General features: G+C 38.9%; 1 long non-coding RNA gene across 4 annotated transcripts in view; it reads right to left on the reverse strand.

Annotated features, from left to right (window-relative positions):
- LOC120375115 overlaps nucleotides 1-18,393 on the reverse strand; it is a 268,432-nt gene that overhangs the window by 164,367 nt on the left and 85,672 nt on the right. For all 4 annotated transcript variants that reach the window (XR_005586438.1, XR_005586439.1, XR_005586440.1 and 1 more), the window contains one exon: nucleotides 8,304-8,417. This is a non-coding gene — a long non-coding RNA (uncharacterized LOC120375115). The remainder of the gene's footprint in view (nucleotides 1-8,303; nucleotides 8,418-18,393) is intronic.

Consider the following 18,393-nt stretch of genomic DNA (forward strand, 5'->3'; position numbering starts at 1 on the left):
CCACACTCAATGGTAAAGGCAGATTCTATCCATCTCAGTTTCAGTATGTGAATGACACTGAAGGATGACCTAAGTATTCCATATCTACAGTGGTCATTCTAACATCACCCTGACATCCTAATTTAGTTGAAGTTTAATCCTTATCTGACTGCACATAAGTGAAATGGGAAAGAAATTCAGAAGGGCCACATTTCATATGCCCTACCCACTTTCTGGCTGACAGATCTGTGCAGGATTCATGGAATAAGAGCAATTTAGCAACTCTACTGCCCAAATATATATTTTCAATGGTGAAATATGCCTTTCTGCTACTTGGAATTGGGTGAAAAGAGCCATTTTCCTTCCACCATCACCCCATGCTACTGGGAGTCTGGCAGGCCCTACTGGATATCCAGGTTGTTTTAAATGAAAATTTGTTCTGGAGAACGGTGAGTTGAGAGACTTCCAGACTCCTTTACTACAACCATAGAGCCATAGTAACCCCAGTGGGCTGTAGGGCCACAGGTGGCTGGTCTGGCAAGAGTGAGGAAAGGGAGGTGTGAAATGTGGAAGGCTTTATAAAAAAGTCACCACTCAGTAGCTGGTTGTTTTTTCACTGGCTTAAGCCACAGGCTGACATCATTTTTCTGAATATGCTCACCTGGAATGTAAGCAGCATCCACGAGCAATATAAGGCTTGAACAATGTTAAAGGCCATGCGTTTTTGTGCTGGATCAGATATTTGTTTTCCTGATGGGTTTAGCATTGAATATAACCAGATATCAGAGTGACCTAGAGCAATTTTGGTGAATATCAGAAGACACTGCAATCATATTAGCAGTTCCTAAATTATTCAAAGCGCTTTCTGGTAAAACGGTGCTGCAGGACAATGAAAGCAGAGAACAATTCCCAGAAGATTAGATGATTTTCCCCCTTCTTACTGTCTGTAATTATTTCTATCAGATAACTTATTTGCTATGCAAGCTTATCTTCAAAAGTATGTTTGTTAAAAAGAGAGAGCGGAAGAAATCCTTTGTAGGGTCTGCACATGATTAAACAACTTTAGCAAGGCATAATGAATAATAATGAAGACATGTCAAATGCATTTTAAACATATATTGCAAAATTAAAAAAGAGATATTGCTAGTACCACTTTTGTGAAAAGTATGGAACTGATTTTACTAATTTGCATATTCCTGTAGGTACCATATAATGGAAGGACATGTGTTCTCTTGTTTTAATTACTTTAACCTACAATGTGTGCAAACACAGTATAGGCCCATTACATACTTTACAGGAACTAGTTGTTCAAGATGAGCTGTCCACCTGGAATCTACTGTGGTGCATATACACTCCATGCATATTAGGTGCAGAAAATCACTTGAAAATGGTGATAAACACCGATGTTCAAAATATGCTAAGATAGAGGTTTGACATTAGGTTTATCATACATGAAATGCAAGTGCTACCATTTATTTTATACTAGACCTAGGGTCAAATTTTCAAAATCATTTGAGTAACTTTCAGAATTAAGTCTCATTTTCATATGTGGTTTTAGGCACTTAGAGGCCACATTTTTAAAGGTATTTAGATATTTTGATTTCAATGGGAGTCAGGTGCCTAGGTCTATTTTTTTTTAAATCACAGTAGGTGCCTATGTGCATCCTTAAGCCCTAAATACTTCAAAAAAAATCTCGCTCTTAAATATTCTTGAAGATTTTGCTCCTGGTCAAAAAACAGGGACATTTTTTCACCAAAATTTGTCTGAAAAATGTGTTCCTTTTTTGTCAAAGTTCAAAACTTCAATAAAATTAATTGATTATTGAAGTTTTTCACTCAGCTTTAAAAAAACAGATAAATTGTTCATTTTTTGTCATAAAACGTTCTTCTGTCTTTGTTTTCGATTCTTGAAATTTGATTATTCATTGAACTATATTTTAATAAAAACCTTGAATTAAAGCAAGCTCCCACTCAACACCAGACCAAACTTTTTGGAATTTCAGAATGAAGACAGTGTTGCTTTGTAACTTCTCTTTCTTGTGATGTAGAAAGAGGAAATGGAAAAATATAGAAAATAGCACTATGAAGTACCCTCCTCTGTTGTGGCAGCTGTATTTTTTTTATATGGTAACCAATATTTGACACCAAGAATGTCAAGGGCTAGTAATGCATTAGGTAATGTATACTGATACTTTCTGACAACTCTTTGCATGAAAAATGAATGTTAATTTTATCTCAGTTTTTTCTTTTGCTTCTGCTGTATAGGACACCCAGGAAAGAGAAAGTTACTAAACATTATTTATTTACTCTATTTTCTTGATAGGAATTAGACTATATTAGGTTAAATAAATAAAGCTATATATGATTAATGTAAATCCATCCATTTGTGATTCCTACAACACTGCTCTACCTTTCATCACTACATATATTTCAAAATTAAAACAAATATAGGGTTTTACAAACACTTAGATATAGTATGCCAGACAGGATCTGAAGAAGGGATAATACATGCCATAAATCTTTAGTTTCCCATCCAATTTGACTTGATAAATATGTTTTTCTTTGCACAAGCCTCTGTGTTCAGGAAGGTCCATAGAGAGAGATGGCTAGGGGTCATTTTATCATTCTAACTCCTCATTAATAATGTCACATTTTATTTAAAGCCAGAGTTTGCTCCAACCTGTTTTTGACAGCATACTGTGTAGCTGAACTACACAGCTGTTACTCTGGTGTATTGTGTTTGAAGTTGATAATGCTGAATGTGTTACATCTCTAGAACCAGATATTCACTGAGGGAGACAGAAACACAGTAAGGCCACTGCCATATCATTCAAGAAAAAAACAAAAATCTGATGGTTTTCATTTGTGGGTGAGGTGACCAAAAGGGAGGTTAAATAAGCAAAAAATTTCAGGACACATTTTCCCCCCACGGAAACGTGCATAGAAATAGACTAGACATCATAGGTCAGCCCAGCGGTTAAAATAATTTCATCATCATCATCATCATCTCACTTTCCAAAGTGCTAAAAGATGGAATGGAAGATTTCTGGTAAAACACTCAGCTACCCAATGCTGCTGCACCTTTTCTGATGGTTGACCTCACCGACATTATGGGTTTGCCCTGACTAGTCTTTAATATCCAGGCACTGGTGTAATTGCCTTGCTGCAGTCTCCTATAACAGATGTAACAATTTACCCTATCAGTGATTAGCACCACTATAGATTCCTCAGGTTTCAAGGACGATTAAACTCCACATGTTCAAATAGCACCTTTCCCTTACTACACTAAAGTTTGCACAGGTGCAGCTAAACTGGTGGCCAGCCACTGTTGACTGTACTGAGGCCAAATGACCAGTGTAGATATGGCCTTGGATTCAGAAGGAATTATGCCCTTTGAGTGCAGTAAGTGAAACGTGATGAACTTCTAGATTAATTCAAGGGAAGCTGCTGTTCAGTTGATGCTGCAAATTGCCAAGAGAAATTATACGTGAGGGGACAGCTCTGAGATATTATCCTGGAATTGCAGGGTCCTCATTTATTTATTAAATAGCCATCTCTATGACCTGACACACGTGAACAAATCAGTTAAAAAAATATAAGCATTTTTATTTGACCTCATAGTCCATATTAATGATCTTCCCAACTCAGCAGCTGAAAACTTCCCTCTCAGGCCACAATTCACAACTAAATACACTTCATGGAGATCACCTGGGAAAACACAATGGCCATTGCAGCATACCTATAAGTAATTCAACTTCAACTCTGGTCCTACATATTTCTCTGCTCCCAGATTCCCAGCTAGGAATATAGGAATTAACTGATTTTTTGTTTGCTTTGTATTTCCCAATATTCACTCCCCATTAGTGCCTAATATCCCTATTGTTTTTTATAGGAATCCTCAGCTCATTATGGCTATTTTACTCTGAAATTGTTCTTAGTGTATACCTACATTCTTACAGGAAATAGATGTGTTACTTGGATACCATTGATTGATTGCGCCAGCCCCAGATATCATTCCTCCCCACTCACTCTCCCTTCTCACCAGGGAAAAGGAGGATGTAAAGGGGATAAGAAAAAATATGGTTAGAAGGAGGGAAGAAAACTGAAAAATACTGCTATTTTGGTTTTCATATAACCCCCCCACCGCCCCAAAAAAGTTTTACTTTTTTTTTTTTTTTTAAAAAAAGGACCAACTATAGATTACTTCAGTTTCCTAACAGAAAATTATCAAATAATTGGGTAATTTGCATGTGCAGAAATTCTGTCCTGAGTGTTAGACTTGTTTGAATTAACAGAAATTTAATCGCTAAATATTGGCTTTTTAAAACGTAATCACTGTTTCATTTTTTGTCGATATCTTCGCTGGTTGACCTGTGTGACCTGGTGGTCTGAGAACAGTCCTAAGATCCAGGATCTACTGAGTCATAATTCCAGCTCTGACATTGACTCTCTGTTATCTTGGACAAGTCACTACGCTCTGTGCCTCTATTTCCTCAGCTATACAATGGAGAGAACACTTGACTTCTTCATGAAGATTAATTAAGTAACTGTATAGACCTCTGAAGATGAAAAGTAAGATATGTAAGTGCTAGGTCAGTACATAATGAGGTAGCACTATATATGTCTCACAGCTCTCCATGTTGTACAAGGGAAAAAAAACAGTGGCTAAGTAAAGCAGTATTGTTCAATTTGTTTTACTTTTGTCATAATTTGTTGCTATGAACATGATTTTACAAATGCATCTCAATACATCTCAACAGCTGGGTATTACAGGTGTTCACTTTTCCATTCAAATTCCTTACACACTATGAGATTTTGTGATATATTGATAATCAAGTCCTGAAATCTATTATTTGAAATTGAATATTATGGTTCAAAGATGGAGTGCTGGCCATACGGAGATCAATGTCAAAACTCCCATTGACTTCCAAGGGGCCAGGGAGGGAAAGTGGACCTTCTCAGATTTCAGTGACTTCACTGGAATCATTCATTATTTAACTCACTGAGATCAGGGTCAAAATGCAGTAACTGCAACCTCTATATAAAAAGCCATGTACATGTATTGAATAATAATGGGTTGAAACCTGAACTCAACAAAGCATTGGAGCATATGCTTTAGATTGTCCCCTTCTGCAAAATTAACTTAAGCACATGCTTAAGTGCTTTTTTTGAGTAGGAATGGACCAAAGTCTTAGTGTCTAATTTCCAGAACAACCTTCTCCCTCATTTCTAGAATGGAAGAATTAATACTAGTACTACACAAGGAGATTGAAACCAAGGTTCACTTTACTCTCTGTAAGGATACTGAGGTTAGATATATGAAAGACTTTGAAATATTGACATAGTAGTTGTGAAGTGACAATTCCGATTCCCCAAAGGGAATGTTAAAAGGAAAAAAAAATAAGATTTATAAATTAACACCACTTCAGTGTCTGGAATAGTTAGTCCTGAAAATTAATTCTCAATAAATGAGAGGGAAATGAATAAAAAGAAATGCCTTTTCCATTAAATCCACCTCAAAATGTCAAAATAAATAAATACAGTAGTAACACATATTCATTATATTTAGAGATGCATGCAGGAAAAAACACAATGCTCATTGTAAAAAAGTTACCAGTTTTGAGCTCACAACAACGAATCAAGAAAGTTATACTTAAAATACATCCTGGTCTCCGCCTCTTGCCTCTGAAAAGCAACAAGGTCAGGGTTTGAGTTTAGAAAGAATATAGCCCCCTACTGCAGACACACTGGAGACAATGTCAGAGTTAATTGTCTGATTACTGTCTAAACAATGAATTCTCTGATTAGTGACCCACCGACAATACAACCAAATCAGTGTGTTTATTCCAAGATCTCCACTGTTAAGTCTGATGTTCTAAAAGAGGAGAACAATCAGAAGAAATTACGGCACCACACATCTCCCACACCCTGCATACCAATGGAATAATAGTTTGGCTTGCTTATTTACAGGATCTGAAAGGGTTATTTGACAATAGCCGGGCTAATAAAAAGGTATCCAAAACATCAGATTTATGATCTTAATTAATCATACCACTGTTGTGCACTCTAGTATAATAAGATATTGTATTTTTGCATAATGAAATATAAAAAGACTTTCAAAAAATGGTTGACCTATATCTGCCAGGAAGCTGTATGTTTGTTTCACACTTATAGAACAGGAGGAGAATGTATTAAAACTGTTTACAACTACTGTATATGCACAGAACAAAAAATGTATTGAACGCTGAATCTAATGACAAGAAGAGTGCAACAAAGCCTGTGCTCTAATTAATTTTGGATGAAAAGAAAAGAAAATTGTAAACAGCAATAAGAGATTTAAAGGCCAGAGGTATCCTTACCGAAGATAGACAACATCAGGTAACTATGGAGTTGACATTAAAAGTATCTACACTGAGTCTGTTAAATTGAAAATTGCATAACAAATGTACAGATTAAACCATAAAAAGTGTATCATATATAAAATAAGTATCCTGCCCAAGCCAAGGGCAGAGAAAAAACTGGGTAACACTGATTTCAGTTTTTAATTTACATTTCAAATGCAAACTGTTATAATTATGTCTAATTGAAATGATTTATTGCCTTAAATGGTAAGGAAAATGCATGAATAGAAATGCAGTTTCTTAATTTTTATATTGCATATTGTTCTTTTTATTCACTTGGTTATTGTGCTGAATGCAGAAATGAGAAATGTCTGCATGTCACATCTCTTGCACATTTAACTTCTCAAGATGCACTGAATCAGGATATGAAGAGAGAGAGAAAATACCTTCTCTAGCTACAGAGCTGATTATATAAAAAGGTGAACTGCTTAAAAGTGAATTGAAATGCGTTAAAACACACACACACACACACACACCCCTTAAGATTTAAAACCAGGAACAGAGCAGAGGTGTAGACTTAAAATATATCAATAGACATTGAAAAAAAAATCACTTCTTTCTTTGTTTAGCTGCCAAAACCTGATTTCACAGTGTGGGTGTTTATTCTGCTATGGGTGGTGGCATCACTAGCACCAAAGGACAGTCAGACTACATGCGTAGTGTTGTGTGTTAGTAATGGCATTGTTTCTCTTGCAACACTCAATGAGCCCTAAAATCAGGTCATGGAAGGTAAGACGCCTTTCAGTTCAACTTTATATAATTGTCTAGAAAGGTTAACCACATCTATGGGTGAAATCCTGAAAAGCGTAGCCTGAGTAAAGGGACTTTTGTCTGAAGAAAATATTCTGGAGCACAGTGAGGCTGATAGAACTACAATGAGGCTGTCTTTCTGAAGCATAATATTTGCTATTGCCCACATTCCCTTATATCCTATTCCCAATGTGACAGTGCAGAGGGTCACCATAATGGTTTCTTCCAGAGACTGCCATGGAGTGTTGAGCCCTGTGCATAAGCTCCCCACAGCACCTCTAATGAAGTCATTGGATAACACAGTGTTTCTTCAGTCTTTGGACTTTTTGTAGATGCAAACATCAATTCAGAACTTGACCCTATGTTAGCAGGTATGTGACCGCTCATTTTCTATGGACCTGATCCTGAATACCTAGAACTTCCATTACAACCCCATTGTGGGGGCTCAACATCAGAACCTGATATTGACCAAACATACATAATATCTTTCCTGGGATTTGCATTGGCTTGTTTTACTGAAAACATCTTCAGCTTCTTGTAAAAGTAAAGCTATGAGTAGTCTTATGGAAATATCTTATAGAATTTAAGGAGTATGAAACCACTAATATGCCCCATGGAAATTTTTATAATATAAAAATTTATATTATAAAATAAACTTATAGTAATTTATATATACACACACACACACACACACACACACACTCTAGATATAAAATCTATTATCTGTCCTATAACAGAGATTATTAATTGTACAGGATGGTTAAAAATAAAACCTATAGAAGGGTTATCACTTTATAATAAATCTATAGGATTTCATTAAGGAATGCAGATGAAAAGCAGTTGCCCTAGCTTCTTATCCTGTGTGGATCTCACCAGAGGGAAAGCAACCTGTTGGAAATATGTCACGAGGACTAACTATCCATCTAAATTCCTACATTTGAGTTGATGCTTACAGACAAGCAACTGCTGATGTCAGAAGTTCTGAAGGCAAAATGAAGATAAACTTTTGCTAGTTTTTTTTTAAGACCAGAGCATTTTGGACTATCTATCAGCTCCTGTAACTCAAGTCTTTTTGGCAGTCTATGATTTGTTGAGTCATATTACATTCTGTTGATGCTTTCTGACAAAGTCAGAAAACACTTCACTGGGAATACAATAAAAAGAAGCACTCACCTTTACACAAAAGGCCAGATCCAGTAAATAGTGTGCAACTCGAGAAAATGGAGCTAAAACACAGAATTCTCAGCTACGACTTGTCACAGCTAGTATGCATCCACTCCAAGGACACTAGAAGATACAGAGGGGAAAAATAAAGCATGCAGCCCTGCAACTGGGGCCACTCCCCATGCTAACATTCCTGGTCAAAGAGCCACCAAAGAGCTTAGTTTGATTATATGGGATTCCCCTGTCATCAGTTCTCTTTTTTTTGTACCTGTATATGTAAATATTTAGTGATCTATCTGGGCCACCACACAAAGGACCTTGGCCTCACGTGTATCCTTGAGTAATAGGTATTTTGGGGGTAGGCCCCATGGCCCTACTTTGCAGGAGACCTGGCTCCGTTCCCATAATAGGGAGGAACACTGTGAAGGACCCCTCAGAGATATTTCCTCTCTGTTAGCTCCCCTCTCTTTATCCACAGGAGAGAATGATGTGGGCCTCATATTTTTCACAGAAGAGGCAAAACATGTTAAGAAAAAATTAAACCCCTGAGCTGGTGTTTCTTAAAATGTATATTCTTTATTGGTTTCATGGTTGTTCATGTGAATGGGCGCCAATATATAAAAGATTACTTGACCAAAAGTTTATTTATTTATTTTTGGTACAGAAAGCTCATTCTCTTTTATTGCATCTCTTTCATCTTAGAGTGGCACACAATGCACCTGTCATCTTCTCTTATTTTATAACAAAACTTTAAAAAAAACATTTGTATTCTCATTAAATGCTTTCTGTTAACTTGTTTCTTTTAATAAATTCATTTAGTAACTCTGTCATTTCAGTCTCATATGCCAGAATATATGCCACATACTCTGGTACACTGATGCAACAGAAACAACAAATGGTAACAAGCTAAGTGACGCAAAATGCTATCTGATACAGAGAACCCTCTTATTGCCACTCCAACACTCTAACAAAAAACTAATGAGTTTATCCAGGTACCAGAGAGCATAAATGAGCCCACTATATTTCAGGAGAGGGGGTCTATATGGAAATACCTATGCACAGTGCTCTTCTTAAGGAAAAGCTTGATAACAAATGCAATTATTAACAAAGCACCAGTGCAAACTTTTAAAAAAGAGAAATAATTTGACCAACCATACTGTAACAAATTGATCTCAAAGATTTTGTGTATGAGGAGCTTGGAAGATTAAGCCCAGACCCATTATCTGTCTGCAAGTAATTGGATAGAGATGTCATGATTTAATACAAGGTTCTGAAGTGTTCTGATAATTTATTTTATTTTATTTTTATTTTTTTCCAGTTCTGATTTTGGGCCAGGATCAGAACTGGAATGACAAAACACTGCATAAAAACCCCTGTTCTTGTAACCTATTTTAAACATTACTATAGATAACTAACAAAGTTTTGATAAACTTAAACGCACTTGAAAACCAACAAATTCTTGAGCTAATCTATTAGTAGTAATGGCCTAATGTCCCAGTCTCTAATTTGTGTAAATGTATTTTCCCCTTTACATAGCATAAGTATCAATTTTGCCCAGTGTTCTATATCTGTGCCATGATTTTGAAGCTTTTTTGAACCCGAGTATTTTAATAAAAGTATCTACATAAACTCCATAATTTAAGACAGAAAAAAACAAAGATGTTGAGTAGAGCTACTACTTCTGATGGACTAAAGCAAGATAATAAAATGTTTTAGATCATAATTATGGATCAGTTTCCCTAACCTTAGTACATAGAACTACTTAGTAGTTTTGTATCAGAATAGAAATAGATCATTGATCTATGGTCTGACAGAATTATATTTGCTCATCCTTATATATTATTATTATTAACTATGTGTTGCTTTTTGTAGAATAAATGGAGCTGCTATCTTTCCTCTAGATAATCTTATATAAGTTATTATTTGTATCATGATAGCACCCAGAGGTGCCATGGTGATAGCCTCTGTACAAACACATGGCAAGAGACAGTCCCTTTTCCTCAAACACAGCTGTGCAAATAACGGATCTTGTGGTCACTGGCCATTGTGAAAATACAGAAAAAAAATGTTTTGGGGTGACAACATGATTGTTTTTCACTCCAATATTTCTGGCAAACTGAGAAGTTTCAGGTCAAAATGTTTTGTTCAACCTGAAATGTTCTGCTTCATTTTCAAGTTGTAGATTTTCTGATTTTAAAATATCTTTATGTTTATTTTGACAATATTAAAAATATATATTACTGAAATAATTTTGCAGAATAAACACAAATGCATGAAATGTTTCAGCTGCTCTGAATCTGCATTTTTTCAGTGAAAAAAGTTTCAGCTGAAAAATTTCATCCAGATCTAGGTCTGAAGAGTTTACAATCTTATTAGACAAGATGACAACATATGGGACATTAAGGAAATGCAAAGCGACTTGTCTAAAGTCAGAGGTCAGTGGCATAACCAGAAAGAGTACCCAACTACCCTGACTTACAAGCTAGTGCCCTAACCATTAGATCATGCTACTCCTTCTCATGTCACCATGGGCCTGATTTTCTTCTCACAGGAGTTTTGTCAGTTAACTTCAATCACATCGTTCCTAATTTAAGCAGTTGGGGGTGGGGTGGGAACACAGAGAAAGAGACAGTCAGGTCCATGGACGAAAGGGACAGAACATTTTAAGGAGGATCTGGAGGAAAGGAAGAACATAAAAAGAGTATATAGTTCTTTATGACAGTCATGAATGTGTTTTAATGGCTTTCTGTTGTACATTTCCCCCCATTTACAAGCTGAAGTTCTTGTGATTCCAATAAACTGTTAACAATGGTACACAATATTATCCACTACAAAATGTTGGACTTAGCCAAAGCTACTTAGTATGCTAACTTGAGTCAGAGATGCTCCATTGTGACCTCCATTAATGTCATTTCTTTTTTCCCTAGTGTAAAATTCCTTTGCAATGTATTTTAAGAAACATGATTCGCCTTGTAAAAGACAAACATCTGTCAGCTCCAGATTCAGATGCCTGCTTATCACAACTTTCAGTGATTTTCTGAAAGTACAGTAGCACAGACAGATAAGGTGCAGAGCCAGAATGTTAGCAGGCTCCAAATATCATGCCACCTTCAATCAAAGACAGATAATCAAGGACCAGGCGTGTGATTAACCTTCAGTAGGTGTTAAACTATATATTTCTGATTTGAAAGATTACTATTCTTTGTAAAGTCCACTAGCTGCCTAAATTTCTGCCCCTGAGCATATACACTGTCACTTAAATCCTGACACCACTGACTCTGAGTCTCACGTATTTCACCTTCAGGGCTTGATCTTCATATATAAATATTTTTTGAGGGCGGGGGAGCAGAAGAGACGTGAACATCATTTTTATTCACATAAACCTACACTGAAACTATTCGAAATGTTATAAAATTACAATACATACACAAAAAGATATGAATCAAATAAAGCAAAACATCTTAAACAAACAATAAATATGGATCACTAAAACATCGTCGTCAAGTTCATTCAAAATATTGTCAACACACAAGTCAACTTCTGGCCTGAAGAGCAAGATCTGTTGATGACTTCCAGCTTGACCAGCTAGGAACAATAGGGTGGGACAGTTTGGTCAATCCAGTCAGAGTAGAGGCAGAAAACAGACTCCTGAGGGGGAAAGAGCTTCACTGGGGAAAAAAGTGGGTTAAAGAACAATGGTTCTACCAAAACCCATACTCTGAAAAATGGCTAGTCTAGCTGGACACTTTGCAGAAGTCACCAGGCATTAAAAAGGCAATTACAGAATGGAGGCAAATCTAGACCCTGTATTCAATCATACGCCAATAACAATTGGTGAGAATCAAACCCATCCCTCCAGCACAACCGAGGTGAGAAAAAACAAGGGACTTCCAGGCCAGTGGGGAGTCAAAGTACAGTAACTATCGAATTCTGCTGATTAACTCAATAAGCCCCTGGCTTCCTTCATCTAATTGCAGGAACAGCAAAGCAGGGCACAACCAGTGGTAATTGTCCCCCCAAATAAATTCTTAATATGCCTCTGAATCTGGTCCAAAAGGCATGAGGGAAGGTCCAGATATACTAGATGGTGCTACATTACTGAGGAGCAAGACTGAGGCAATCAAAATCCATCCCCTAAAAGAAAGCTCAGGAAGAAGCCAGCTCCATTTCTGCAGGTGGCCTTGCACCTTCTCCTGAGCTCCCTCCCAGTAAGATTGAATTGCTCTTAATGCACACAGAAGATGCCTGTTCATGCGATGCAAGTACAATGCAAAGTACAAAGTGCCTGCACGTCATTGTCAGACATGGATAAAACCGAGATATCAACAGCATAGTCTGGCAGACAAACTGAGTAAACAGCTGTCATCGCTGGGACAGAATGGCCAGTCCGACGGCTTCTGCAGAAGTGCAGAAATGGCTTCAAACAAAGAGCTTACAGCATCCCAGTCAGAGGACACCCCTGACCAATGCCTCTTCAAACCTGGAAGCAGTGGCCAAGACCCCTTTAGTGTGCTAAAAATGTTATGGTACGGTGAAGAAATAGAAGAAGCGAACACTGGCCCAACACTGAAAGCTTCTAATATTTTTAAAAGATAATGATGGTTAACTCTATCAAAGGCTTTCTCCTGATCCATTAAAAAAAGACCTACTTGCCAATTACAAAGTTTGCCAACAGTAAAAACATCACAAATTAAAAACAAATGATCAAAAATTAAGTGGTTAGGAATGTTTGACCACGGTGTGCCAAAGTGTCCAGATAGTCCTTCATCCAGTTAGCTAAGGCCCTAGATAAAAATCTTCTAATTAGAACAGAGAAGAGAAATAAGTCTCCAGTTCTGTAAGTCACAGAGGTCCCCTTTTTCTGTGCAGCAAGGGAAAGTGGAAGTACTTTGAAAAAAAATGAGCTATGGGGAGGCATGTATATCTTGAACAATCCCCACACACTTCCTCATCCAGGTCAACAACTTATTGAGACGGAACAGGGTTGTGAGCTTTGCAAACAGGGCTGCTAACAGGGAGTTTCGCAAGGGAATTCTCCAGGTGAAGGAGGAGCAAATAGAGCACCCTTGGAGTACATGGCTGTCTGTAGCATGTGTTTGTGAGTTACTTGCTGTGTGCTGAGCTTGTGTTTGTCTGTCTGTTTGGTTGGTTGTTTGAGGGACTGTGTGCTGTGGCTGGCAAGTGGAAGCTGTGAGCTTCAAAGTAAGGTCCTCTGTTAATTGGCTGACACTTAGTCAGTGGGCAGGGCTATCAAGAAGGCCAGGGCTTTATAAAGCAGTGAGCAAGCAACCTGGGAGCCTTGCGACCAGGACTGCTAACAGGGAGTTTCGCAGGGAGTTTGGAAGGGGAGTGGGAAGGGAACAAGGTTCACTTGCCATTCTTTAAAACCTGTAAACTAAACTACATTCAAAATTTCTTGATTTAAACAAAACCCTTTCATTAACTTAGGTAGCTCTAGGACAGAATGCAGGCAGAAGCCCAGCAGCAGTGTGGGGGCTATCCAATTTATTGTTCTGAGTGCGGCATGTATAATTACCTGCCCTGTGGGCGGGTGGCATATATGTGCATTCGGTGCAAGGAGCTCCTGGCCCTCAGAGACCGCATACGGGCTTTGGAGGCCAGGGTGGCGGGACTGGAGGAGCTAAGGGAGGCAGAGAGGCATGTTGATGAGGCTTTCCGGGACACTGTAGAATTGTTCCACCTCTGGTCAGACAGCCCATGCACTGTTGAGGAGGATGAGGCCCAGGGAAGTAGAGCAGTCAACGAGAGCAGAGGGAAACCTTCCCATAGTTGGGACCCTCCTTCCAGATGGTGTTAGGGTATCCTCTCGCACTGAGGTTACCTCTCCATAGAGGTAGATAGATAGATAGCTGGGTTTGTGATGACTGGGAGAACTGTATGGTGACTTGCCTGCCTAGTGTGAAGGTTGCAGATCTCTAGAGGCATCTAGATAGACTTATGTGTAGTGCTGGGATGAGTCAGTGGTTGTGGTACATGTAGGTACCAATGACATAGGGAAGGGTAGGAGAGATGTCCTGGAGGCCAAATTTAGGCTGCTAGGGAAGAGACTGAAATCCAGGACCTCTATGGTGGCACTCTCAGAAATGCTCCCAGTTCCATGAGCAGGGCCAGGTAGGCAGACAAAGTTTCAGAGTCTCAATGCATGGATCAGACAATGGTGTAGAGAAGAGGGGTTTAGATTCATTAGGAACTGGGGAAACTTTTGGGACAGGGGGAGCCTATACAGGAGAGATGGACTCCATCTAAACCAAAGTGGAACCAGACTGCTGGCACTTCACATTAAAAAGGCTGCAGAGCAGTTTTTAAACTAGGACATAGGGGAAAGCCAACTGCTGCAGAGAAGCACCTGGATCAGACAGAGACTTCTCTTAGAGGAGACTCTATTGATAGAGATTCTCTGGGTTATAGTCAGGAGCAAAGGATGGAAGAGGATAATGTAAGGGCCAGATCAGACGGGAAACATTCACATAAAGAAGAATCGGACACATCAGAAAAGGGCAGACAAATAAACCGTGACAAGTTTTTAAAGTGCTTGTACATAAATGCTAGAAGTCTAAATAATAAGATGGGTGAACTAGAGTGCCTTGTGATAAAGGAGGATATTGATATAATAGGCATCACAGAAACCTGGTGGGGTGAGGACAATCAATGGGACACAATCATTCTGGGGTACAAAATATATCGGAAGGACAAAACAGGTCATACGGGTGGTGGGGGGGGTCACTATATGTGAAAGAAAACGTAGAATCAAATGAAGTAAAAATCTTAAGTGAATCCACATGTTCCATGGAATCTCTATGGATAGTAATTTCATGCTCTAATAAGAACATAACATTAGGGATCTCTTATCGACCACCTGCTCAGGACAGTGATCGTGACAATGAAATGCTAAGGGGAATTAGAGAGTCTATCAAAATTAAGAACTCATCAATAGTGGGGGATTTCAATTATCCTCATATTAACTGGGAACACGTCACCTCAGGATGAAATGCAGAGACAAAATTTCTCGATACTTTAAATGACTGCTTCTTGGAGCAGCTGGTAGGGGAACCCAAAAGGGGAGAGGCAACTCTCTATTTAGTCCTCAGTGAAGCGCAGGAGCTGGTCCAAGAGGTAATTATAACAGGACCGCTTGCAAATAGTGACCATAATATAACAACATTTAACATCCCTGTGGTGGGAATAACATCTCAACAGCCCAACACTGTGGCATTTAATTTCAAAAAGGGGAACTATTCAAAAATGAGAGGGTTAGTTAAACAGAAGAAGTTAAAAGGTACAGTGACTAAAGTGAAATCCCTGCAAGCTGCATGGATGCTTTTCAAAGACACCATAATAGAGGCCCAACTTAAATGTATACCCCAAATTAAAAAACACAGTAAAGAAACTCAAAAAGAGCCACTGTGGCTTACCAACCGTGTAAAAGAAGAAGTGAGAGATAAAAAGGCATCTTTTAAAAAGTGGAAGTCAAATCCCATCAACACATCCTCTACAGTGCAGGAAACAGCAGGCACACACCAAATCTCATGCTTGTGGGTCAAACTGCTGAACCCATCTGAAATGGGCCCCATGGAGAAAACCCCCACCACACCCCAAGAAAAAAGGGAGGAATCAACACTCCTAAAACAAAGAAACAGCAAGTAACAAAATGAAAAACAGACCAATAGAAACCCTTCTAATGCACACAGCACATAATGAACATAGCCTCACTCTCAGAAGCTCCCACAATTCTCACACACATCTCTCTCTATGTATCCTGGTGCTTAGCACGCTCACCTGGGAACAAGGAACATGCTCACCTGGGAACACAGTCTAGTCCAGACTCCCATAAATATTTAATTATTCATATAAAATGGAACAGTTCCAACAGGAAAGATTGCGGAAGCCCTTCCACCATTCCCAATACCCCATCTCTGTGGTTAGAGCACTCTTCTGTGAGAGGGATACCTGGGTTCAAAGCCCTGCTCTATAGGAGTCAGCGAACAGATTGGAACCTGGGTCTTCCTCATCTGAGGTGAGTGCTCTAATCAATGAGGTATTGGGGGATGCATCAAGGGTAGTTCCGCCTTGTCCTTTCTTGAGAAATGGCTGACCTGCTTAGGAGAGGGTTCATGGCTGTGAATCCTGAGTGGAGATAAGTGCTTCCCTCCCGCCGAGAGTTAAGTCCCTTTGAAGGGTTAACAAGGCTAAAACTGGTTAAATATGGCTGTGGGTTATTTTATGACAAATATAATGATGAAACCCACTCGAGCCACAGTATTTGGACTTCATATAGGAGCAGCTGGGAAGATCAACTCCATTCCCTTTAACCTACGGTCACTGCAGCAGTCCATCCACACCAGTTATAAGAAATAGGACAGAGGTCACTGCATCTCGAACAAGGATATTCAGCCTTCCCCTGACCTTTCCCCTTTGTGCTATTACATTCCCCTCTTGCAGGAATGCTATAAAGATCCTTTTCTTGGCTGCACAGGAACCTCAGTGTAACTGCTCTGCCAGCAGACCCCCAGTGCATTCATCATGTGGGGTATAAGTGATACAGAAAACCCTCACCACTACAGGTTAATTTCAACTTGTATTGCTCTGAGGTATTCTTTAAGGGCTTTGCCTTTTACAATCCATGGCTTTCAGTGGAGAAGCTAGTAGCAGAAGTAAAAAATTAGGACATGAAAAAACAATGTGTGTGGTTTATTTTAAGAGATCTTATACACTAAGAAACAAGAAGTGTGCTCTCCTGTTTTCTGTGTAAAGCAAGCTATTTTATGCATTCCAGGCTATGCCAAACTTATGAACTGATTCTATCGGTGGATACAGTGACTCCTTAATATTGACATGTAGGAACAAAGGTGTAACAAGTGGAAATGAAGAATAATGTTTGTATGTAGAATACATCAAAACAAGTACACACTAACATTTTTAAAAGTCTTCAGCAATATGGATGTCTGATATTTATTTGAATTCGACTGAGGTGGCAAAATTGTAGGCAAAATGTGAAGCGGTAGATTATTAACAGCAGCTTACTAATATTTCACATTTTATTTAATGTGTAGTTTCAACCATAGTCTCTGACTCCAGGGGTGCTCTGGGGCTGGAGCACCCAAGGGGAAAAAATGGTGAGCGCTGAGCACCCACTGGAAGCCCTCCTATTGGATCCCCCCTCCCCCAGCAACTCCTGCCCGTGGGCCCCATGCATCAGCGCCTCCCCCACCCTGCCAGTGCCTCACACCCACCGCAAAACAGCTGTTCATGGTGTGCAGGAGGCTGGGAGGGAAGGGGGAGGAGCGAGGATACTGCGCACTCAGGGGCAGGAAGATGTGGGGTGGGGGTGGAGACTTGGGGGAAGGGGTAGAGTGGTGGCAGAGCCAGGAGTCAAGCATCCACCAGCACTTTGGAAAGTCAGTGCCCGTGGTTTCAGCCACCTAATTCAAACAAACAGCAAAAGATAGCTCTTTTTCTTTTGGTCTCTCGCAGCTTGGAAACTAGATTCTGATTATATTGTATATTGTACCAGCATCACCTCAGGCACTCTGCTAAAGTCAGACATTCACAAAGAATTCCTCATGTTATACTACTTTGAATTAAAAACCACCCCATAACTTTGTAAGGAAATTATCACTCTTTAAACAAAAAAGTTATCCATAGTTGGTCTAGCAAGAGGATGCATCTATATCGCTAAATTATTCATTATCTACACAAATCCTGTAATTCATCTAACATTTCTTTAAACTGATGGAAGCTAAATTTCAAATTTGACATAACACTCCTTGTATTCAAGTACTCATTGTAAGACAGGCAGAGAATGACTCAAGTTTGTAAACAAGATAAAGAGATTCGGAGGCATTACAATTGTTTTGTTTTAACCCCACATATCTATCCAGTTTATTGGATAGTCTTAAGGTAAAATTCTAGCCCCACTGAAGTCAATTGCAAAAAACCCTCACATTGTGATTTGCTTTAAAAGTCCTACTTGCCTAGAGTCTCCCTCTTTTAAAGGTTTTTAAATCAGAGGCACTGAAAGCATATCTGTCAAAATCCTAACCAGGGAATGTGTGCCAAAATGTGTTTGTGGGGAAACAGT

The sequence above is a fragment of the Mauremys reevesii genome, linkage group 11 (assembly GCF_016161935.1).
Source record: "Mauremys reevesii isolate NIE-2019 linkage group 11, ASM1616193v1, whole genome shotgun sequence".
In the NCBI taxonomy this organism is placed as follows: Eukaryota; Metazoa; Chordata; order Testudines; family Geoemydidae; genus Mauremys; species Mauremys reevesii.